The following is a 26,371-nucleotide window of genomic DNA, read 5'->3' as shown; positions in this document are numbered from 1 at the left end:
ACGCAGCCAGTATACGCAGCCAGTATACGCAGATAGTATACGTACGCAGCCAGTATACGCAGATAGTATACGTACGCAGCCAGTATACGCAGATAGTATACGTACGCAGCCAGTATATGCAGATAGTATACGTACGCAGCCAGTATACGCAGCCAGTATACGCAGATAGTATACGTACGCAGCCAGTATACGCAGCCAGTATACGCAGATAGTATACGTACGCAGCCAGTATACGCAGCCAGTATACGCAGATATTATACGTACGCAGCCAGTATATACAGCCAGTATACGCAGATAGTATACGCAGATAGTATACAAGCCAGTATACGCAGATAGTATACGTACGCAGCCAGTATATGCAGCCAGAAAATGCAGATAGTATACGCAGCCAGTATACGCAGATAGTATATGTACGCAATCAGTATACGCAGATAGTATACGTACGCAGCCAGTATACGCAGCCAGAATACGCAGATAGTATACGTACGCAGCCAGTATACGCAGCCAGAATACGCAGATAGTATACGTACGCAGCCAGTATACGCAGCCAGTATACGCAGATAGTATACGTACGCAGCCAGTATACGCAGCCAGAATACGCAGATAGTATACGTACGCAGCCAGTATACGCAGATAGTATACGTACGCAGCCAGTATACGCAGCCAGTATACGCAGATAGTATACGTACGCAGCCAGTATACGCAGCCAGTATATGCAGATAGTATACGTACGCAGCCAGTATACGCAGCCAGTATACGCAGATAGTATACGTACACAGCCAGTATACGCAGCCAGTATACGTACGCAGCCAGTATACGCAGATAGTATACGTACGCAGCCAGTATACGCAGCCAGTATACGCAGATAGTATACGTACGCAGCCAGTATACGCAGATAGTATACGTACGCAGCCAGTATACGCAGATAGTATACGTACACAGCCAGTATACGCAGATAGTATACGTATGCAGCCAGTATACGCAGCCAGTATACGCAGATAGTATACGTACGCAGCCAGTATACGCAGCCAGTATACGCAGATAGTATACGTACGCAGCCAGTATACGCAGCCAGTATACGCAGATAGTATACGTAAGCAGCCAGTATACGCAGCCAGTATACACAGATAGTATACGCAGCCAGTATACGCAGCCAGTATACGCAGATAGTATACGTACGCAGCCAGTATACGCAGCCAGTATTCGCAGATAGTATACGTACGCAGCCAGTATATGCAGCCAGTATACGCAGATAGTATATGTACGCAGCCAGTATACGCAGCCAGTATACGCAGATAGTATACGTACGCAGCCAGTATACGCAGATAGTATACGTACGCAGCCAGTATACGCAGCCAGTATACGCAGATAGTATACGTACGCAGCCAGTATACGCAGCCAGTATACGCAGATAGTATACGTACGCAGCCAGTATACGCAGCCAGTATACACAGATAGTATACATACGCAGCCAGTATACGCAGCCAGTGTACGCAGATAGTATACGTACGCAGATAGTATACGCAGCCAGTATACGCAGATAGTATACGCAGCAAGTATACGCAGCCAGTATACGCAGATAGTATACGTACGCAGCCAGTATACGCAGATAGTATACGTACGCAGCCAGTATATGCAGCCAGTATACGCAGATAGTATATGTACGCAATCAGTATACGCAGATAGTATACGTACGCAGCCAGTATACGCAGCCAGTATACGCAGCCAGTATATGCAGCCAGTATACGCAGCCAGCAGGGCCTCGGGAGGTGCAGCGCTGGCAGAGCACCAGCGACTGATCGCACTGGATATTTCATCAAATGAATACAATCTGTACATTTCTCTGGAAGCCGCTGGGAGACGTCCTGTCCTGGCTCGCAGTCTGTATGTACAGAGACTGTAGGAGAAGGCAGAAATGACATCGGTAAACCATATTTTTATGTTTAAGCCCTGATTTTGTTGCAGGTACCTATGAATATATGAATATAAGGCTTCATTGTTTTGATCATTTACATTTACATTTTTATTCCTGTGAGAGTTTACTGTAGGTAGGGGCCCCACTTCACTGCTTTGCCCAGGGGCCCATAATGCTGTTAAGATGGCCCTGATGAGAACAGACAGAATCGGGGGGTGTCATGATCCCCCTTTGGGCACCCCCACCTGGATCATGAGGGGGTAGGCACCCCAAGATTCCTAAATATAGCCCAGAGACCCAGACACTCTCTTACCTGAATTAACAACATTTTTCCAATACAATTCCCTGCCTGCCATCTCATGGGAGCCGTGCCTCTCACACTAATAGAGCCTTCCACAGGACTGTGTGTTCTATAGTACTAGGACCGGACTTTATTACATACCAGATGCCTGCCTGCGATGGGAAATAGTACCGCGTGTTTATAAGTATTGCGCCCATCAGGGCATATACTCCTGAGCCTGATATGTCTCTATCACAGTAATGTATGGTTTATTGCATGTGTGTAATATCTTGTTGGCTAATGCGGACAGCCGACACCCCCCCTATCTCATCCCCCTCACAGGAAGCATCAGCAAGCTGAATAGGCTGAGACTTCACAACCAACAACAGGGTCTGTTTTGACTTCACACCTGGGCCGCCCCCTTATCAGCAATGGTTCCTGGCCTTTTGTTCTCCCCGGGGACTTGTTATAGACTGGCCGGCACCAGACCAGCAGGGGGCCAGAGAGTCCCAGAGAACAGCAAGTTGGCAGGGCTACAGCAGCAGCCAATCCCTACACAGGACTCAGGGGCATTTACATCTCAGGCTTCAAGCAACAACCAATCCGGTCGCAGAACTCAAGGATAAAATGGGCTGAAACAACAGCTCTGGGTGACTTTCTGCATCCATCCAGGATCCCTGACCCGGCGAGGCAGGATCCCAGGGGAGGAAGCTGAGTTCCCTCCAGACCCCACCAGAACATCAGCAGTGGGCAGTCGGCCCTGGCGCAGTGGACCCCATACCACAGCCAGCGGTTGCATCCAGCGTGCCAGCACCCCGACGGCACCCACAGGCCAAGCGGCTGGGATTCATCACCTGCAGGACCAGCAGTGGGCAGTCGGCCCTGGCGCAGTGGACCCCATACCACAGCCAGCGGTTGCATCCAGCGTGCCAGCACCCCGACGGCACCCACAGGCCAAGCGGCTGGGATTCATCACCTGCAGGACCGGCAGCGGGCATCGGCCTTGGCTCAGTGGAGCCCGTACCTCCGCTGGGGTTCTGCATTCCCCCCTCACCAAGGCCCCACCAGCCTCAGCTCAGAGACTGCCCAAGGTGACTATTGACTGTGGAAGGGAAGGGGAGGTGTTCACCTTTGTGTGGTTCTGATATAGTTAGTGTGTGCTGTGTATATTGTAGGCTACCTGTATTGTGTAGTGTTAGTGGTGTGGTTATGGTTTTCATGTACTGTTAATATGAAATAAAGGTGCGTTTTGTACCTTGCTTTTGTGGCCTTACTGTGTGATCCGCGAACCGAGGTTCTCCCGGGACTGTGCAAATGCTGTAAACACTGCCTTTCTCAAGGCGGATACGAGCGATAGGCCCCTCCATGCACCCATGAGCCCGGGAGTCCTCACAATTGGTGGCAAGCAGTGGGGATCACACAGTCCTGTAGACCAGGCAGAACCAGGGGCCCGTATCGTTATACGGCCAGGTTCTGTTGGCGCAATAGCCCATAACCAGTAGTATAGAACCACACAGAGGTGAGCTCTTGTAACCCTAGCAGGGATGCCGGGGAGAAGAAAAAGGATAATGTGTGAGGGCAGTAAGCGAGGGAAGAATTCCGCTTAAGTGCCGGCTTGTCCAGGGGGACAATCCCTGCAAGCGAGGGAACGGCGGAGTGTGCCGTGGCCCGGGAACGGAAGCGGAAGTGAGGGGTCCAGCAAGTGACGCTGACCAAGCCCTACTTGTGCAGCACGTTTTGGAGAATGGCGCCAGGAATGGGAGAGAAGCGCCTGAGGAGAGGCAAGCAGTGCCCCAAGTCTCCTAGAGCAGTGAAGCTCAGGGCTGAGGACTGGCACCTGAAGAGTCCATCCACAAAGATGCAGCCTTTCTGGGAGCACTGGGAGGCAGCGTGCCTGTGGACTAGCTTGTGGACTGGAGCTACTATAGGGGAGAAAATTGCCTATCTAATAGATGAATTTGTGCAGTGTAAAAGTGATGCTGACGTGAGAAATCTGCCAGGAACTCGGGAATGGAGAACATTTGTTATGGAAGTGAGTAACTCCATGTCGCAGATAATGCAGAGAAGCCAGGTAGCTGAGGCCAGCGCGCCAGCACCTGGTGATCTGAGTCCTGGGAAGGAACCCATGAAGAGAACCCAGAGGGAAGAGGAGCTGATGGTGCCACCTGGGTGGATGACCGAGGGGTCCACTACACTAGAACTGCAGCATGCAGAATGGGAAGCTCCATTAGCGAGAATGAGTCTGGAGGATTTACTTGCAGAATGGAAGCTACGATGCAGCCTCCCCACCGACGGCTGTTCCCACCGAACCCTTATTCGGTGGGTGTATGAGCAACAAGAGAACCCCCTACATGCATTCAGCGTGTATAGGAACTGTGTCCTGTGTCCAGGAGAACTGAGAAGTGTCCAGGAGCAGTTACAGTGTCTCCTGAACTGTTATGATAATGCAGAGAGGGTCGCCCTGGCACAGGGACAGCTGAATTCACCAGAGTGGCTGGACCAGTGTCAGCGGGGGGAGGCAGAGGAACGTCGGCTGCTGCAGCTTGTGCATCCTCAGAGAGCCACAGAACTAGATTCCCCACTGACACAGGGAGAAATCACAGAACTGTTCCCATTCAGTGAGTTGGGAAATGAGGAACTAGCTGTGGAGTGTCCCTGTGATATCGCACCAGGGACCCCGGACTCTAAAGGAGCCCTAACATCATGGACTGTGATTGTGGCAGATGGATATCGGGGAGGGGATATTTATTCCCCCTGCATTGTGCCAAGTAGTGTGGCGGAGCTGGACACTGTGGCCCCACATGGTGACGATAGACTGGTGCACACGGAGCCTGTCATAGATGGAGCAGTGCCAGTATACAGTGCAGGGGCTGCCCCAGAGAATAGCCCCAGAGCAGAGCATATCTTGGAGGCTGGGACTGTGATGGCGGAGTCCTCGCCACAGGAGGTACAAAGCAGTGGTCAGCCACTGCTCCAAGCAGCTAGCCAAAGGATGGGGGTGCACCCAAAAATGGCACCCCAGGAAGAATGGCAGTACATCTTCCCTTTTGCAGATGTGGGAGATGGAGACTTTGAAACCAGCGGCCAGGGGGTCTACAATGATTGTGCCCCAGCAGAGGGGGCAGTACTTCTCCCCTACATGACCACCAGCGGCCCAGCGAATGAGGGCATCTTGCCCCAGGAGCCCCAGCATATTCAGCTGGGGGAGATGGAAGGAAATGTGTCTGGTGTGTGCTCTGCCACTCTACCACCCCAGGAGGATTATCCAGGACTGTTCCCACTTAGCCATCAGAGCCAGGAGGATCTGAAGTCAAAAGGCAGGTATGTGACCGGGGTGCCAGAGCAGGGAGTAGAGGCTGGGGTGCAGCGCTTCTGTGAGTCCCCTGCAAGAGTGACTGACTGTAATTATGTGCCCGGGGAGCCGCTGCAGCAATCAGGCAGCCAAGCAAGCAAACATGGAGGGGATGGTCAGAGACATAGCTCATCACCCCCCTGCGCCTCAGAGGAAGACACCTCACCACCCAGCATGGCACGAGCAAGAGAATGTGAGTTTGCACCTGGGGCTGTAAGGGAGATGCCAGCAGTGCTGCCGTACAATGCCACCCCACCAGTCCCTCTCATAGCCGGGCTGGGGGAGGTGTTCGACCCAAGGGGGGGGATTGTGGGTAAATCAGGGGGAGACTTGCGGATACCCCCTGCTTCCCTGCAGCCATTGTGTAAAGGAGAATCCCCAGGACCGCTGCCTGCTGCTGAGGGCAGGTGGGGGCTGGGTGTGCTCAGGCCCTGGGAGGTGGGGGAGAAGGATCCCACCAGCAAGGCCCTTCAATCATCGCGTAAGGGTCCAGAGAACCATCTAGAACTGGGGGAGGTGTTTGTGGGGGCTTCTGAGGGAAGAGCCGGGGAAGGATTGCGGATACCCCCTGCTCTTCTGCAGCCATGGTGTAAAGGAGAATTCCCTGGCCCACTGCCTACTGCTGAGGGCAGGTGGGGGCAGAGTGTGCTGAGGCCCTGCAAGGTGGATGAACAGACATGGATGGAAGGTGGCCCATGGGAGGACCAGCAGTTTAAGGGGCTGGGGGAGGTGACTGTGAAGGCTTTTGAGGTTTTGGGAGGAGCATCGTTGTTACCCACTGCTCCCCTGCAGCCAACGTTGGCTCCGTTGTTAAGAGCAGAATCCACAGCCAGGTTTCCGGATTGTAGCCTGTGTGCGCAGATCGGACCCCTCCCAGTTGCGCCAGAGGCGGAGGGAGGGGGGACAACCACACAGGCAGGAGAGAAGGAAAGATTTCCACATGACAGGGGCAAACCCTGTAACTGGGGTACTGGAATGCGGGTTACATGTGGTGAACTGCTGACCTCAGACCCCCCTCATCCAGAGCAGGAGGAGCGGAATCACGCCTCCAGGAGATCACTGGGCCCGGTCATCCTGACTGGCTCCGATCTGGGAGCCAGCCCCTCGGACCGGATTTAGGAAGGGGGAGGTATGTCATGATCCCCCTTTGGGCACCCCCACCTGGATCATGAGGGGGTAGGCACCCCAAGATTCCTAAATATAGCCCAGAGACCCAGACACTCTCTTACCTGAATTAACAACATTTTTCCAATACAATTCCCTGCCTGCCATCTCATGGGAGCCGTGCCTCTCACACTAATAGAGCCTTCCACAGGACTGTGTGTTCTATAGTACTAGGACCGGACTTTATTACATACCAGATGCCTGCCTGCGATGGGAAATAGTACCGCGTGTTTATAAGTATTGCGCCCATCAGGGCATATACTCCTGAGCCTGATATGTCTCTATCACAGTAATGTATGGTTTATTGCATGTGTGTAATATCTTGTTGGCTAATGCGGACAGCCGACACCCCCCCTATCTCATCCCCCTCACAGGAAGCATCAGCAAGCTGAATAGGCTGAGACTTCACAACCAACAACAGGGTCTGTTTTGACTTCACACCTGGGCCGCCCCCTTATCAGCAATGGTTCCTGGCCTTTTGTTCTCCCCGGGGACTTGTTATAGACTGGCCGGCACCAGACCAGCAGGGGGCCAGAGAGTCCCAGAGAACAGCAAGTTGGCAGGGCTACAGCAGCAGCCAATCCCTACACAGGACTCAGGGGCATTTACATCTCAGGCTTCAAGCAACAACCAATCCGGTCGCAGAACTCAAGGATAAAATGGGCTGAAACAACAGCTCTGGGTGACTTTCTGCATCCATCCAGGATCCCTGACCCGGCGAGGCAGGATCCCAGGGGAGGAAGCTGAGTTCCCTCCAGACCCCACCAGAACATCAGCAGTGGGCAGTCGGCCCTGGCGCAGTGGACCCCATACCACAGCCAGCGGTTGCATCCAGCGTGCCAGCACCCCGACGGCACCCACAGGCCAAGCGGCTGGGATTCATCACCTGCAGGACCAGCAGTGGGCAGTCGGCCCTGGCGCAGTGGACCCCATACCACAGCCAGCGGTTGCATCCAGCGTGCCAGCACCCCGACGGCACCCACAGGCCAAGCGGCTGGGATTCATCACCTGCAGGACCGGCAGCGGGCATCGGCCTTGGCTCAGTGGAGCCCGTACCTCCGCTGGGGTTCTGCATTCCCCCCTCACCAAGGCCCCACCAGCCTCAGCTCAGAGACTGCCCAAGGTGACTATTGACTGTGGAAGGGAAGGGGAGGTGTTCACCTTTGTGTGGTTCTGATATAGTTAGTGTGTGCTGTGTATATTGTAGGCTACCTGTATTGTGTAGTGTTAGTGGTGTGGTTATGGTTTTCATGTACTGTTAATATGAAATAAAGGTGCGTTTTGTACCTTGCTTTTGTGGCCTTACTGTGTGATCCGCGAACCGAGGTTCTCCCGGGACTGTGCAAATGCTGTAAACACTGCCTTTCTCAAGGCGGATACGAGCGATAGGCCCCTCCATGCACCCATGAGCCCGGGAGTCCTCACAGGGGGCTTGTGCTGCTGTGACAGATGCACGCTCCCCAGGGGTCACCCGTCAAATGCACCTTCCCGAAATCAGCTGTGAAGGTTTCACAGAACAGTCTCCTGCAATGTAACCGGGCAGCATCTGGCTGCGCTGAGTTATTGTCTATGAAATATTCATCTGCGCTTTCTTTTCCTCTGGATCATGAAACACGTGAGTCTTGGTGCTCTACAGTCATCCGGAACTGGTCCAACAGGCGCCTCACGTCCCTACTAGGCTGAGGGCCCTGCTCCATCGTATGCAATCGGCCACTATGGTCGGTCCCTGCGCCATCCAGGGCCGGCGCCACCACTAGGCAGAACTAGGCATTTGCCTAGGGCGCCGGCCGCTGGAGGGCGGTAGTGAGCCGCCCGAGGTACCATAGAGAGGTACCCGAAAGCAGGGAGCAGGTAAGTCTGTGATTCTTCATCCTTCCTCCTCCCTCTCCTATCCCGCCCGTGGCATGAAACAATGCTGCTCCCCCCGCTCCCCGCTCCCATCCCGCCCGTGGCATGAAATAATGCTGCTCCCCCCGCGCCGCCCGCTCCCCTCTCCTCTCTCCTATCCCGCCCGTGTTATGAAAAAACGCTGCTCGCGCCGCCTGCTCCCATCCCGCCCGTGGCATGAAACTACGCTGCTCCCCCCGCGCCGCCCGTCACACCGCCAAGGAGATTTCTGTGCGGCACCACCTGCGCTCCGGGGGGGGGGGGGGGGGGATCGCAGGTGGTGCCGCCACTCGTCACTGCAGTGTGTGTGTGTGGGGAAGTGTTCAGACTCGTTTCTAACAAGAGGAGGGCAGCAATCTCCTGTGCACTCTAATTGTAATGGGGACAATCGGAAATAAGACATTATATACCAGGATATTTGTTATTTAAGAGTTATTATATATCTCACACATATTCCGCAGCGCTGTACAGAGTATACGACTGAAACGACTGAACCTATCTGACCTGAGGAACGCTGTGTGATTGCAAATTCAGAGGCAGAACTAGCGAGTTATGGGCCCAGGTGCAAAAATATGCTTCGGGCCCCATACTCAAAATAGGAACAGTGTGCACCGAAGGCTTTATAGGAAAGTGGCGTAGAGAAATAATAGTGTCACAGTAGTGTCTGTTATTTACATTACACCACATACAGTAGTAGTGCCACTTGTACACATTGCGCCATGCAGAGCCCCTCATACCCCTTTAAGCTTGCATATATAACCCGGTTATTGCCCTTCGAGGTGCGATGTGAAAGCACTAAACTGAATAATCAATGTCGACCAACCCGGCATATCCACCCGGATCAGACCCGGGATAGTGATCTGAAAGAGCCCTTAGACACTCTGGGCCAGGATTATGCACACTGTAATGCCAATTACACATTCACACACTGCATTACCTATTACCTATGCCGCACACCATACTGCCCATTACACATTATGCCGCACACCATAGTGCCCATTACACATTATGCCGCACACCATAGTGCCCATTACACATTGTCAAACACCATAACCCCTATTAAACATTACCATATAATGTAATACCAATTACACATAGTCACACATTGCAGTACCCATTACACATCATGCCGCACACTGTAGTGCCCACTACACATTATGCCGCACACCGTAATGCCCATACACATTATGCCGCTAGTGTTCATTCTAGCACCCGCTATCTTTGAAAACCCATGCAGTTCCTCTTCCCTGTCTGGGGTGTCACTGTCTGCTGTAGTGCTTCTAGCACAGTGTGGTCTGTATATCAGCACGGATATGCAAACCAGACCTGTGCTAGAAACACCACAGCAGACAGCAACACCCCACTGCATGGGTTTTCAAAGATAGCGGGTGCTAGAATGAACACTATGCCGCACACCGTAATGCCCATTACACATTATTGTACACCCATTAGACATTGTTGCATACTGTAATGTCCATAACATATTGGGGTATATTCAATGCTGTGGGCGAGCAGGGCTTCCTGCTCTCTGTCACCGCTCGCCCTGTCAGTATTCAAGTGACCCCCTTCATACGCCAATTCCTCCTCGCTCCGTTTTTTGAGCAAGGGGGAATCGGCGTATGCGGCTGCAGAAGCAGCGAGACTCTCGGCTAAACACAGCGGGTTCGCTGCATTAGCCGCGAGTCTCGCTGTTTGGGGGAATCCTCACCATCCTGTGATGGCGAGGATTCCCCCGGGACGTTGAATAGGGCAAACAGCTGGCGAGGGTGCTAAACAGCGAGGATTGCTGGTTTTCTGCGATCCTCGCTGTTTAAGCCCCTCGCCGGCCGCGGCGAGCGACATTGAATACTACCCATTACGCTGCACATTATAGTGCCCTTTACACATTGTGGCACACCATAATGCCCATTACACAGTGGCGCACACCAGAATGCCCATTATACATTGGCGCACACCATATTGCCCATTACACATTGGTGCACACCGTATTGCCCATTACACATTATGACACACGATAATGCCCATTACACAAATTTCCACACACGTTATGCCCATTACATATTATGCCACATTTAATGCCCATTACACATTATGCCACACACATAATGCCCATGATATATTACGCCCGTAGTAATATCCCTTACACATAATTCCCCCTGTAGTGCCCCTTAAACATTGCCCATATTACTGGCCCTTACAGAACTCCCATATTAATTCCATATAAGAGGGGAGGAGAGAGCTCACCGCCAAGTCCCTGAGTGGTGCGCGCTCAGCTTCTATGCTGTTGAGCGGCTCATACAATCACCAACAGACATTTCAAATATGGGGCAAGTAATGAGCCACTTGGAGCTCATGGTCTGGCAGCCAATCACTAACTGAGACTGCTTGCCCGTGAGCTCTGATAGGATGGTGGGCAGGAGCCATATATCAAATGTCCGTCGGAGCTGGTTTGAGCCCCTCAGCAGCCAAGGAGCTGAGGGCCCCCCACACACAGCCATGGCAGTGAGTGTCCCCATACCCCTCTACCCCCAACCTAACTCCCATATACTGCTACTCCCAACACATCCTTCACTTAAGTCCCTGTCCCCCAACATACACCCCATAACTCTCTATCCCCACCACAAACACAGTGTTCCACCCACAGAGCCCTATAATGCTTTACTCCTGTATACACCCTAGTCCCCCTGTTTGTTCCACATTCACTCCATAATCCTCTACACCACTCCCATTACACACCCTACTCTTCCACTGTCCCCAACATACCCCCCCCCCCCATCCCACACCAGCATGGTGAGTCTGACCTGTTTTATGTTTGTTATGCTGAAGCTCGTGCGTCAGCCGCATGGTCCCCCTTCTGATGGCCACAGGGGGGAGCAGTGCCGCGGATCGGATCCACAACAGGGATCTGACGCCACATCCCCCCACTCCCCCCCTGCCGCCGCCTAATGACACATCAGTCAGCATTGAGTTCCCCGGACCCACGCCGAACTTTGAATTAAGAGAAAGAAAACTGAGATGCCAGTGGGCCCCATCAACTCCTTGGGCCCCGGAGCACTGCACCATCTGCACCGCCAGTAGTTCCGCCCCTGTGTAAATTCAACCTATCCTCATAGCGTAGATATCCTATTTCTCTCTATTGCCTTTGTACAAGAAACTGACTAATCCCTATAATTTATCTGCTACTGTTTGAGAGTCTAAGCCCTAAGCAGCTCCTGTACCAACTGTCCTAGTGTCAGTACCGCCATATCCTGAGTAATACAGTACCGCCATATCCTGAGGAATACAGTACCGCCATATCCTGAGGAATACAGTACCGCCATATCCTGAGGAATACAGTACCGCCATATCCTGAGGAATACAGTACCGCTATATCCTGAGGAATACAGTACCGCCATATCCTGAGGAATACAGTACGTCAGCAGCCAGACCACTGCATCTCCAAGCCGGATAACGTGCAGCAGATGAGCGGTGAGTGACAGGAGATATAATGTATCCTCCTCATTGATAGATCCCCATCCAGGAAACATCACTGGTTAATGCCCGCTCTCCGAATCTGCGCTCTTCCTCCCGCCACTCACAGATATTCTGAAAGCTAAGTTCTTCCATCAGGAAGCCGCGGGCAAGAAGTGAGACAGGTGGAGGCCTGAGGACATCGCTATGTTCTTTCTGACTTCAGGAGATGCTGACAGTTCAACTAAACCAACTTTCTTATCTCCACAGTTTGCTATCACCTCAGGTGCCTCTGTCTGTGGGAGGAGAAGTTTTATGTCTTGTCTGTGGTGGGAATAATCAGAAATACTGAGCGTCAGAGGCGAGCATCAAGTGTCCATCGTTATCAAACATTAGGATGAGTACAACTATATATAAAGAGAGAGAGAGCATTGTATATATACAACAATAATTATTATTCCCAAGGCAACTTGCATTGTCCTCAGGGATCCCTGAAGACAGTGTGACTGAAATACACTGAAACATCATATGCCGGGCCGGTGCAATGCACCAGAGCACCCCAGGCGGGGCTCCATGCTGCATTGCATCACAATACCCCCCCCCCCCCGCACGGCTGACGCACGGGGGGAGGGGGGTGTTGGGATGACAGGATGATGGGCGGAAGGGTGTGGGGGGGGGGGGTGTTGGGATGACGGGTGGACAAGCAGGGTGTAGGGATGATGGGCTCAGCGGCTGTAAGGAGCCACGGGGGGAGTCTTGGGATGACGAGCGGACGGGCGGGAGTAATGCAGCGGCGGCCGCTGTGTTGCTGGGAGCGGGGGGGAGAGGAGAGACAGGCAGCTACTAACCTCCATCCAGCAGGGTCCTGGCTCCCAACAACTGCCCTCCAGTGGCCGGCGCCCTAGGCAAATGCCTAGAGCTGCCTAGTGGTGGCGCCGGCTCTGATCATATGCTAACGTCCTTTCTGGTTGTTTGTATGTATATATGTATATACAGGGGCAGACTAGATGGGACTATTATTTTTATCTGCTTTAATATCACATTGTCTCATAACAGGCCCTGCTGCGTGCTCCCCAGTGAGTCTGACACAGGTGCAGTAATTAGCACAAATTAGTCTACTTTCCGGATAAAGGCCTAAAGGTGCCCATACACGTTACAATTATTGTATACAATATCTCATCTCATCGCATCTTGGTTTTATGATGAGATAAGATCTACTACAAAAAGTATGTGCAGCACATGAGATGCGATATTGTATACAATATTGTATACAATAATTGTAACGTGTATGGGCACCTTTAGACCCCAAATGGAGCTTCCCTTCTCTGAGCCCCACAAGGAGGAAACTGGCTCACCCCACAGTCAGAGGGAGGAGAGCTGGCTCTCCCTGCAGCCAGTGTGAGGGGAGCTGGCTCACCTCCACTGTTAGTGTGGGGTGAGCTGCAGCTCAGAGACACCACTGGAGCTGGGATTGGTAAGTACAGTGGTGTAAAATGGGGTATGTGTAATATAATAAAGTTTTACTTTTCTCTGTGTGTGTATTTTTCTTTAAACATTCTTTTTACAGGTGAACGAGTCCTGTAAATTGCAACTCTTTTAAATAATGTATCAGCCCAGCGTCCACCAGCCAAGGACGCCTGGGACAGCCCCTGGGTGAAGCCTGGCTGGGTGAAGCCTGGGGGGGTCCCCTTTATTGGGGGGTTTCAAATCCCCCAGTACCACGTCCAGGGCTGACCACCCATGGTGCTTATGGTAGGCTGTTGGAGCCCGGTGGTGGCTCCAAAATATGGGTGACCCACAGTTTTTGTCTCCCAAATTTTTGAAACCAGGACCGGTCCAAGAGTCCTGGGCTGGTTTCAGAAATACAGGGGACCCCTACGCTTTTTGTTCCCTGTAATTTTGGAACCAGGTCTGGCTCAGTGAGCCTGGGGCAGGTTTTTTTTATAACGTTTACACATTTTTTTAAGAAAGAACCATGCACAGATCGCAATGATCTGTGCATGGTTCTGTCAAATGCGGCTGTCGAAACCTGGTATATTTTTTTGGGCGATATTTGGTAACGTTTCTAAAATTTGCATCCCATAAAATTTGCGAGTTGTATACTTTATAATGGGAAAACATCTGGGTGCGAATTGAAGTGTGACCAAATATCACCAATTCAGAATGTGCAAATTCACAGCAAAAAGTATTAGTACAGCAGTAGCAGCCAATCATAGAGATGAGGGAGCAGACGGAGGATCTCTCCCCGGTATAGTGACCGCGAGCTGTGGGAGGAGCTATTAGTACAGTAGTAGCAGCCAATCACAGAGATAAGGGAGCAGACAGAGGATCTCTCCCCGGTACAGTGACCGCGAGCTGTGGGAGGAGCTATTAGTACAGCAGTAGCAGCCAATCACAGAGATAAGGGAGCAGACGGAGGATCTCTCCCCGGTACAGTGACCGCGAGCTGTGGGAGGAGCTATTAGTACAGTAGTAGCAGCCAATCACAGAGATAAGGGAGCAGACGGAGGATCTCTCCCCGGTACAGTGACCGCGAGCTGTGGGAGGAGCTATTAGTACAGTAACAGCAGCCAATCACAGAGATAAGGGAGCAGACTGAGGATCTCTCCCCGGTACAGTGACCGCGAGCTGTGGGAGGAGCTATTAGTACAGCAGTAGCAGCCAATCACAGAGATAAGGGAGCAGACGGAGGATCTCTCCCCGGTACAGTGACCGCGAGCTGTGGGAGGAGCTATTAGTACAGCAGTAGCAGCCAATCATAGAGATAAGGGAGCAGACGGAGGATCTCTCCCCGGTACAGTGACCGCGAGCTGTGGGAGGAGCTATTAGTACAGCAGTAGCAGCCAATCACAGAGATAAGGGAGCAAACGGAGGATCTCTCCCCGGTACAGTGACCGCGAGCTGTGGGAGGAGCTATTAGTACAGCAGTAGCAGCCAATCATAGAGATAAGGGAGCAGACGGAGGATCTCTCCCCGGTACAGTGACCGCAAGCTGTGGGAGGAGCTATTAGTACAGCAGTAGCAGCCAATCACAGAGATAAGGGAGCAGACAGAGGACCTCTCCCCGGTACAGTGACCGCGAGCTGTGGGAGGAGCTATTAGTACAGCAGTAGCAGCCAATCATAGAGATAAGGGAGCAGACGGAGGATCTCTCCCCGGTACAGTGACCGCGAGCTGTGGGAGGAGCTATTAGTACAGCAGTAGCAGCCAATCATAGAGATAAGGGAGCAGACGGAGGATCTCTCCCCGGTACAGTGACCGCGAGCTGTGGGAGGAGCTATTAGTACAGCAGTAGCAGCCAATCATAGAGATAAGGGAGCAGACGGAGGATCTCTCCCCGGTACAGTGACCGCGAGCTGTGGGAGTAGCTATTAGTACAGCAGTAGCAGCCAATCACAGAGATAAGGGAGCAGATGGAGGATCTCTCCCCGGTACAGTGACCGCGAGCTGTGGGAGGAGCTATTAGTACAGCAGTAGCAGCCAATCACAGAGATAAGGGAGCAGACGGAGGATCTCTCCCCGGTACAATGACCGCGAGATGTGGGAGGAGCTATTAGTACAGCAGTAGCAGCCAATCACAGAGATAAGGGAGCAGACGGAGGAACTCTCCCCGGTACAGTGACAGCGAGCTGTGGGAGGAGCTATTAGTACAGCAGTAGCAGCCAATCACAGAGATAAGGGAGCAGACGGAGGAACTCTCCCCGGTACAGTGACCGCGAGCTGTGGGAGGAGCTATTAGTACAGCAGTAGCAGCCAATCACAGAGATAAGGGAGCAGACGGAGGAACTCTCCCCGGTACAGTGACCGCGAGCTGTGGGAGGAGCTATTAGTACAGCAGTAGCAGCCAATCACAGAGATAAGGGAGCAGACGGAGGATCTCTCCCCGGTACAGTGACCGCGAGCTGTGGGAGGAGCTATAAGTACAGCAGTAGCAGCCAATCATAGAGATAAGGGAGGAGACGGAGGATCTCTCCCCGTTACAGTGACCGCGAGCTGTGGGAGGAGCTATTAGTACAGCAGTAGCAGCCAATCACAGAGATAAGGGAGCAAACGGAGGATCTCTCCCCGGTACAGTGACCGCGAGCTGTGGGAGGAGCTATTAGTACAGTAGTAGCAGCCAATCACAGAGATAAGGGAGCAGACGGAGGATCTCTCCCCGGTACAGTGACCGCGAGCTGTGGGAGGAGCTATTAGTACAGCAGTAGCAGCCAATCACAGAGATAAGGGAGCAGACGGAGGATCTCTCCCCGGTACAGTGACCGCGAGCTGTGGGAGGAGCTATTAGTACAGCAGTAGCAGCCAATCACAGAGATAAGGGAGCAGACGGAGGATCTCTCCCCGGTACAGTGACCGCGAGCTGTGGGAGGAGCTATTAGTACAGCAGAAGCAGCCAATCACAGAGATAAGGGAGCAGACGGAGGATCTCTCCCCGGTACAGTGACCGCGAGCTGTGGGAGGAGCTATTAGTACAGTAGTAGCAGCCAATCATAGAGATAAGGGAGCAGACGGAGGATCTCTCCCCGGTAATGTGACCGCGAGCTGTGGGAGGAGCTATTAGTACAGTAGTAGCAGCCAATCATAGAGATAAGGGAGCAGACGGAGGATCTCTCCCCGGTAATGTGACCGCGAGCTGTGGGAGGAGCTATTAGTACAGTAGTAGCAGCCAATCATAGAGATAAGGGAGCAGACGGAGGATCTCTCCCCGGTAATGTGACCGCGAGCTGTGGGAGGAGCTATTAGTACAGTAGTAGCAGCCAATCACAGAGATAAGGGAGCAGACGGAGGATCTCTCCCCGGTAATGTGACCGCGAGCTGTGGGAGGAGCTATTAGTACAGCAGTAGCAGCCAATCATAGAGATAAGGGAGCAGATGGAGGATCTCTCCCCGGTACAGTGACCGCGAGCTGTGGGAGGAGCTATTAGTACAGCAGTAGCAGCCAATCACAGAGATAAGGGAGCAGGGGGAGGAGGGTCTCTCCCCGGTACAGTGACCGCGAGCTGTGGGAGGAGCTATTAGTACAGCAGTAGCAGCCAATCATAGAGATAAGGGAGCAGGGGGAGGAGGGTCTCTCCCCGGTACAGTGACCGCGAGCTGTGGGAGGAGCTATTAGTACAGCAGTAGCAGCCAATCATAGAGATAAGGGAGCAGGGGGAGGAGGGTCTCTCCTCGGTACAGTGACCATGAGCTGTGGGAGGAGATGCCCGCGGCACAGGCTATTAGTACTGTAGCAGCAGCCACTAACAGAGATAAGGTAGCAGGAGGAGGAGGGTCTCTCCCCGGTACAGTGACCGCGAGCTGTGGGAGGAGCTATTAGTACAGTAGTAGCAGCCAATCATAGAGATAAGGGAGCAGGGGGAGGAGGGTCTCTCCTCGGTACAGTGACCATGAGCTGTGGGAGGAGATGCCCGCGGCACAGGCTATTAGTACTGTAGCAGCAGCCACTAACAGAGATAAGGTAGCAGGAGGAGGAGGGTCTCTCCCCGGTACAGTGAACGCAAGCTGTGGGAGAAGCTGCCCACAGCACAGCAGCCGCACAATAGGGGGCATCAGCACCACTATGCAAGGCTTTCTGTGTTTGCTGCTGGCACTGATGCCCATTGCCATGCTAGCGCTGCCCTTTGTCATGTACCTGGGCTCCTGGTCCTTCCGGGAGATACCCAGCAATAACAGAGATGCCAGGTTAGTTGCCCGCCTGGAGCTCACCTACAGTAACCAGGAGCCCCAACAGGTCAGCTGCGCCAAGGTAAAATTGGAGGGGGCGTGGCTAACAGGCAGAGGAGGTGGAGCTTCCTTTTGGGCAATATTTGTACAAAAGAACATTATTTGACAAATCCCTAGCGCATCGTTAGAATAATCTGTGGTTATAATATTGTTGCATTCAGAGCTATAGAACGTAATCCTGCGCCCTCTGGAGTGGGTAATGCCCTCCCTGAGTGTGCCCACACAAGCCTGCCCAGTTACAGCCTGTGCTTATGTTTGCAGTGAGAATTCACATGACACATTCCGCAAACTGGCATCAGATCTGCATGAACCCCAGAAAGAGCACCCCCCCCCCCCCCCTCTATCATCCCCATTATCTTGTCATTCTAACACATGTGCAGCCACACAGACATAGGAGTAACATCAGTGCCCCGGCCATGCAATCGCTGGCAGGCCGGGAGTGTACATGCGCTCTCCAGTGTATGTGTCTGCCAGTCTGCCAACAGCCTATCACCGACTCACCTCCTCTGTTACCATTTGTCTCCATACACCGCAGACAGGAAAGAGCTGCGAGAAGCTCATCACCACCGGCTGTGGGTGAATCAACGCTTCCTGGACCAGGAGGCTCATTATCGATTGTCATTTTCTCTGTTACATTGATATTGATTCTGGTTGTAGCTGACTCTTCTCCTTCTGCTCAATGCTTGTGTTTTGTATTTACTGCTCTTTTCACGTAAAACATGTAACTGCGTTCCGCAAGCCGGGACCTGTATACTCACAGCATTACTGTAACTGCGCTGCATGAGCCGGGTCCCATATACTCACAGCGTTACTGTAACTGTGCTCCATGTTCCGGAACCCATATACTCACAGCATTACTGTAACTGCGTTCCACGAGCCGGGACCCATATACTGACAGTGTTATTGTAATTGTGCTCCGTGAGCCGGGACCCGTATACTCACAGCATTACTGTAACTGCGCTGCATGAGCCGGGTCCCATATACTCACAGCTTTACTGTAACTGTGCTCCATGTGCCGGAACCCATATACTGTACTCACAGCATTACTGAAACTGCGCTCCATGAGCCAGAACCCGAATACTCACAGAGTTACTGTTACTGCGTTCCGCGAGCCGGGAACATATACTCACAGCGTTACTGTAACTGTGCTCCACAAACCGGTACCTGTATACTCACAGCATTACTGTTACTGTGCTCCGTGAGCCGGGAAGTGTATACTCACAGCGTTACTGTAACTGCGCTGGCTAACAGAGTGTTAGCCGGGCGCTCGCACACAGGGCAGCGGGCCAAGGGACGCACCTATCTGAACTTGCAGCGTTTCGTGGGCGCTCCTATGAAAACACTTGGCGTTCTCATGATAATGCCCCAATGACGCGGGTGCCGGGGGCGGGCAGCTGACATCACCAGATTAATGAAAATATTTCTGTATCTTGGTGAATATATCTGTAGGTAGGGATTAATAGCATTTGTTTTTCAATTTAGAGGATTTTTTTATGTCTGTGGAAAAATACAGTAATCACCATGGCCCTTATTTTGATCGGTGCGGCCGGATCCGAATATGCGGGCAGGACCGTGCGTGCGAAACCCCGCCTTCCATACGGATCGCCAACTCCGTCCGTACGCGGTAAGAAGCTGTCCGAATGGACCGCACGTGTATTTTACATGGAATACGCCTCCTCCATCTCAGGGAACCTCCCCCATCATTCGATGGTCTCAGACCATCGAATGCAGGACCGAGTGGTCCACCAGCTCCCGCAACCTCAGACCACACGGACATTTCTCTGTGCAAAAGCAGGGATCTGGGCGGGCAGCTGACATCCGGCGATGTCATATGTCCGCCCCCTACACGTGCGTCACGGCCGCATTACCATACGTACGCCCAGCGGTTGCATGGGAACGCCCATGAAACGCGGGGCGTATGCATATGGTAATGAGCCCAAATAGCCCTTAACGCCCCTCTCCACCCCCTGTTCGGAGTGTTTACATTTCTAGCGGAATTTGGCCGTACGCCCCGCTCGCACATGCGCAGAGATGCCTCTGCACATGCGCAGACATAAAACATCATCGGCGCTAACGCACGTGGATAATACCGCACCAACCAGAATAAGGGCCCATGAGCAGCGTGGAACCATAACAGATATTGTTACTTTCACTGTCAAATACTGTTCAATAATTATAGTGGAACATAGTGGGTGACATTCTATGGGATGAGATAATCTGACTTTGGCGATGTATTTCGCAAAAACGGCTGAAATCGCATTTTTTTCCATTTTCGCATATTTAATGAGGTGCGAAAATGTGAAAAAGTGCGATTTTGGCCAACAAGTTGGACACACTGGAAATGCGATGGCTGCTTTTCGCAGCACATCGCATTCCAGATGTTTTCACATTAAAAAGTATACAAATCGCATATTTAATGGTATGCGATTTGTATAAAGTGTGTCTATAATTCGCCCAAAAATCAGACCAGGTTCTGATGGGCGAATTAGCCTGAACCCTGCACAGATCGCAATGATCTGTGCAGGGTTCTGGTGAAAAAAAAAGTTTAAACAGTTAAAATAAAAAATAAAAAACGAGCGCGGGGTCCCCCGCCAGAGCATAACCAGCCCCGGGCTCATTGAGCCGGTGCTGGTGACATAAAACCAGGGTCCCCGACAAATAGGGGTCCCCTTGATTTAATGAAACCAGCACCAGGCTCAAGGTCCGGCGCTGGTTCCCGAAATACGGGGGACAAAATGACTAGGGGTCCCCCGTATTTTAAGAACCAGCACCAGACCCAAACAGCCAGCAGGGTAATGCCACAGCCGGGGGACACTTATTATATAAGGTCCCACGGCCAAAGCATTATCCCCCTGGCTGGTCAGCATTGGCAGGGGTCCTGGGGAAGTGGTGACCCCCCCAATGAAGGGGTCCCCCCCCCTCCAGGACTTACCAGCCCATGCTGAAAGTCCGGGGCTGTCCCTGATGCCCCTGGGCGGTGGGCATCGGGCTGATGCAAAGTGTAAAAAATAGAATAAAAACTATTGTTTTCTACTGTAGAACTATGAGTCCCAGCAAGCCTACCCCGCATGCTGGGACTTGGAGAACCACAAGTCCAGGGGCGTAACTACACTAAGGCAGCCACCGCCACCGCTTGGGGGAGCGAGTGGCAGCGCTGTCTGTGTGGGCGCCGGCATCCAGCACTTTTTTAACGGAAAATCTTGCGCACCCACCGCCCGTCGAGTCAGCTGGTGGCTGGCTCAGCCCACCCATATCAATGCTCTGGCCGGCTCACGATGTGACGTGCTGGCATCACACCATGCTGTACTCCTCCTGAGTCAGTACAGCGCAGGGCGGGGGAGAGCACGGTGTGATGCCAGCACGTCACATCCCGAGCCGGCAGAGTACAGGAGGCAGGAGAAGATGCAGTCGGGACCCACAGCCACTTGCTGAAAGAGAAGGGGGCACAGGGGCGTAGGGAGGGCGCCGGAAGGTCTGCTCGCCCGCTCCCCAGCTCTGGACCTGCCGCTGCAGCCTCCGTGTAACCCACCGCTGATGCCTCCACTGTCCACATGACCCACCGTCGCTGCTGCCCTGCACTCCCTAATGTGATGCCCTGCTTCCCACTGCAGCCTCCACCGACAATGGCCGCTGCCTCTACGGTACACTGATTGTCTAAATGATGATTGCTGTCCTTATATCTCTCTCTGCTGTCTTTATCTCTCTCTGCTGTCCTTATCTCTCTCTGCTGTCTTTATCTCTCTGCTGTCTTTATCTCTCTCTCTGCTGTCTTTATCTCTCTGCTGTCTTTATCTCTCTCTCTGCTGTCTTTATCTCTCTCTGATGTCCTCATCTCTCTCTGATGTCCTCATCTCTCTCTCTGCTGTCTTTATCTCTCTCTCTCTGCTGTCTTTATCTCTCTCTCGGCTGTCTTTATCTCTCTCTCTCGGCTGTCCTTATCTCTCTCTCTCTCTGCTGTCCTTATCTCTCTCTCTCTCTCTCTGCTGTCCTTATCTCTCTCTCTGCTGTCCTTATCTCTCTCTCTCTGCTGTCCTTATCTCTCTCTCTCTCTCCGCTCTTTCTGCTGTCCCGCTCTCCCATGTCTCTTCTCTTTCTGTTGTCCTTTTGTCTCTCTCCACTCTCTTAGTGAGTACATGCATCCTGGCAAAATATATATGCTGTGCTGATCGGCGGGCTGCGTTCCCCACATGTAATGTCTCAATGTAATGTATGTAATGCCCCCACCCCCCCTTTTTCATCCCTGCTGATGCTGCACTGTATATCCACAAAAAATTCCTAGTGTGCGCAAGCACACATGGCCAATAAAGTTGATTCTGATTCTGATATATATATATATATATATATATATATTTGTGTGTGGGAGGGGGGGGGGGGGGGGGCGCCACAATTTTTTTAGCAGGGGGGAGCAAAATTTATAGTTACGCCACTGCACAAGTCCCCGACTTTCTTGGCTCCTGATTGGCCAATAGAATCATCCGGAGGAAAGGCGCGGAAGATGAAACATCTCTGCGCCTCTCCAGTCCGTGAGCGGGTACCAGCGGGGAGCAGCGCGTCTGCCGGAGAGGATGCCGAGGTCGTCGCCGGGGACCAGGTGAGTAGGTTTTCCTTCCTTAGGAACCCATTTTGGACTACTTCGGATCCTGGACCCCGGAGACATCAGCCCTGGAGCCCAGGACCCCGGACCAGCCCCGGAACCAGGACCAAGGCCCCGGAACCGGACTCTTCTGTCCAGGAGCCCCGGATCCAGGGACCGACCTACGGGCTCAAGGTAGGTAAGTATCAGTGTGTGTGTTATGTGTGTATTAAACTTTTATTTTTCAGGGTTTCAGTGTGTTTTATTTAACTATTTTTTGTACTGTAGAACTACAAGTGCCAGCGGGCCCTTTAATGCCCCGCATGCTGGGACTTGTGGTTCTCCGAGTCCCAGCATGCGGGGTAGGCTTGCTGGGACTCATAGTTCTACAGCAGAAAATAATAGTTTTTATTCTATTTTTTACACTTTGCATCAGCCCGATGCCCACCGCCCAGGGGCATCGGGGACATCCCCGGACTTTCAGCATGGGCTGATAAGTCCTGGAGGGGGGGGACCCCTTCATTGGGGGGGTCCCCACTTCCACAGGACCCCTGCTGACCAGCCAGGGGGATAATGCTTTGGCCGCGGGAGCTTATATAATAAGTGTCCCCCGGCTGTGGCATTACCCTGCTGGCTGTTTGGGTCTGGTGCTGGTTCTTAAAATACGGGGGACCCCTAGTCATTTTGTCCCCCGTATTTCAGGAACCAGCGCTGGATCTTGAGCCTGGTGCTGGTTTCATTAAATCTAGGGGACCCCTATTTGTCGGGGACCTGTTTTTTTGTCACCAGCACCGGCTCAATGAGCCCGGGGCTGGTTATACTCGGGCGGGGGACCCCGCGCTGGTTTTTTTTATTTAAAATGCGATTTCCTGCAAATGTGCGATTTTCATACATGAAAATCGCACATTTTCAGGACTAAAGAAATCGCACCAAATCGCACCTAATCGCACTATTTGGCCCGTTTTTTGCATCTCATTAAATATGCGAAAAACGGGCCAATCTTGCGATTTTCAAAAGTGCGAAGTGGTGCGATATAAAAACATGCGCATTTATCTCAATCCATAGAATGTCACCCTTTATGTCTTAGATGCATGATGACCCAAGTGGACACGTGGAACTTCTTTCATTTTCTTAAAGTTTAGTTAGGTGGTGCCGCTCTGTCTCTACCTGTCCCCAGGCCTCTTGTAGCCCGGTAAGCCATGTGAGGGGATGCAGACACTTATACAGGGTCCATGCTGACATATGTCAACATAGACCGCAAGAAATGTGAAAAACGTGTGTCGACCTTTTGAATGTCGACCATGTACATGTCCACGTTAAGCTTGTGTCGACCTTCTGTGACTGTCGACCTAGGGTTTGTCAACTATTCATAAGTGTCGACATAGTCACTGTCAACCCTTATTGGTCGACCTAGACCTGGTGGACCCATTGTCCCAGAACCATATGCTGCAGAATTCCCTACTTCCCAGCATTTGCCGATCCTCCTGTATGTACCCAGAGGAAGATGCGTTGGGCTGGGGACCCGGCAGAGATACAGGGAATGTGCTGCGGGAAATCTGCAACGCGGGACAATAATCCGCTGGACTGGGCGCAGGTCAATAAATCAGATAACAAAGTCAATTAGAAGGATGCATTGTAAACATTCATTGTCCTTGTAGAGATATAATTGTTTTTTCTTGTACATGTTATTCCCCAGACTGCTCAGGTGCAGGACATTGTCTATGCAGGACATTATCTATGCAGGACATTGTCTATGCAGGACATTGTCTATGCAGGACATTATCTATGCAGGACATTATCTATGCAGGACATTATCTATGCAGGACATTGTCTATGCAGGACATTGTCTATGCAGGACAATATCTATGCAGGACATTGTCTATGCAGGACATTATCTATGCAGGACATTGTCTATGCAGGATATTATCTATGCAGGACATTGTCTATGCAGGACATTATGTATGCAGGATATTATCTATGCAGGACATTATCTATGCAGGTCATTGTCTATGCAGGACATTATCTATGCAGGACATTATCTATGCAGGACATTGCCTATGCAGGACATTATCTATGCAGGACATTGTCTATGCAGGACATTATCTATGCAGGACATTGTCTATGCAGGACATTATCTATGCAGGACATTGTCTATGCAGGACATTATCTATGCAGGACATTGTCTATGCAGGACATTGTCTATGCAGGATATTATCTATGCAGGACATTATCTATGCAGGTCATTGTCTATGCAGGACATTATCTATGCAGGACATTATCTATGCAGGACATTGCCTATGCAGGACATTAGCTATGCAAGACATTGTCTATGCAGGACATTATCTATGCAGGACATTGTCTATGCAGGACATTATCTATGCAGGACATTGTCTATGCAGGACATTGTCTATGCAGGACATTATCTATGTACTGATGTTCTGTTGTGTTATAGATATACTGCATGGTGTTTACTAGGTGCGGTCTAATCACATCACTGAGCCCCGGTGGTTCCTCAGAAGGGGGGGGGGGGGCTTTTCTTAGGGGAGGTCACACATATCAAAGTGTTCTGGGTCTGTGCAAATCAGTTTGGGGGTGTTTTATGCATAATGACTTTATTGACTTGGCTGCACCCTTGTTTCGCAGTAGGCGTGGCCGGAGTGAAGGTGGATTTTTGGGTGGACGCTGAAGCACAATTGTGTCATTGCGACTCGGCCACCGGCTATACAGTGCCGAGGAAGCAGACATTGTATAGTGGGTAGAGGGGCATGCGATACTGCAAATCAATGCAAATCTTGTCATCAGTTACCCTCGCTCTGCCCACCTAGATGGGGTGCGGCGGCTAGAGGGGGATGCAGGACACTTGCACACCTTTCCTGTAGACTGGGAGTACCACCTGATTTTTTGCGGTTTTCCGCCTGTTTCGGCAGGGTAGGCAAATACCCGGTAATATCTATCTCATCAGGGTCTTGGTGCGGTAAGTGACCAAACATCCAAAAATGCCATTTTCTGCAGCTTGGTCACAAAAACGCTTTGCTGCATCTTGACCCTTATGTGTTTTCACCCCCCCCCCCCCCCACAAAAAAAAAATTATGTAAAAAAAAAGTTTCATTGAATAACGACGGAGACAAAATATTTCCTCCATTCTTTGCAACTGACACCCCCCCCCCCCCCCTTTATATTGTACTTGAGACCTAACATAACTGGAGGCACCATATGATCCTCCAATATGGCACCCCATAGTGAGTAACAGAGTGTGTCAGGAAGCCTCCATATGGCTGGTGTGCAGACAAAGGTCTGAAATTAGGGAGGAGGGGGATGCTGTTTCTACAACTGTTGACACTTCCCTACTGATGGTTACAAGCACTGACAATCTGCGCCTCAATGGACAGACCTAACCATAACGCAGCTTACCCCCAAATCAGTAATCAGAGCCAAAGAAAGAAGTCCCCACATCGGAAGCCAGTGGTCAGGACCAGAAGTAAAGATGGTTATCGACTATTGATGGTTCACAATCCTAATGGTTCTTGAGCAATGGTTCGACCTTAAAAAGGAGCCAGGTATAATGAATCTAGGAATCACCTGTGCATACTGAGGGATGCGGTTAATGTACCGGTGGTAAAAGTGTTGGCGTTCTGTATACAGATGTCGTCATCCCAACTGCCATCAAAGCACCGGCACCAGAACTTCGACAGACATTAGGATGCCAGGGCCAGAATATGGACAGTCAACATCCAGGAAGAGTTGGTTGGTTGGTTAGGTTCAGGCACTTAAAAGCAGGGGTTAGGGTTGGGCTGTGGGGCGGGTTAGGTTTAGGTGGCAGTTAGGGTTAGACACTAGGGTACAGGGTTAGGGTCAGGCTGTGGAGGGGGGGTTTGGCTGTTTCAAGGGAGGGTAAGGGTTGTAGGTGGAGAGGGTTTGGGTACATATGGAGCCCCTGTCTGGATTCCCCAGATTTTGATTGCCGGCATCCTGAGCTCCGGGATATTGTATGTATCCCAATAGGAACACCGTACTTGAAATAGAGCGCCA

Source organism: Crinia signifera, chromosome 5, assembly GCF_055691185.1.
Source record: "Crinia signifera chromosome 5, ASM5569118v1, whole genome shotgun sequence".
NCBI lineage: Eukaryota > Metazoa > Chordata > Amphibia > Anura > Myobatrachidae > Crinia > Crinia signifera.
This window is presented reverse-complemented; position numbering follows the sequence as displayed.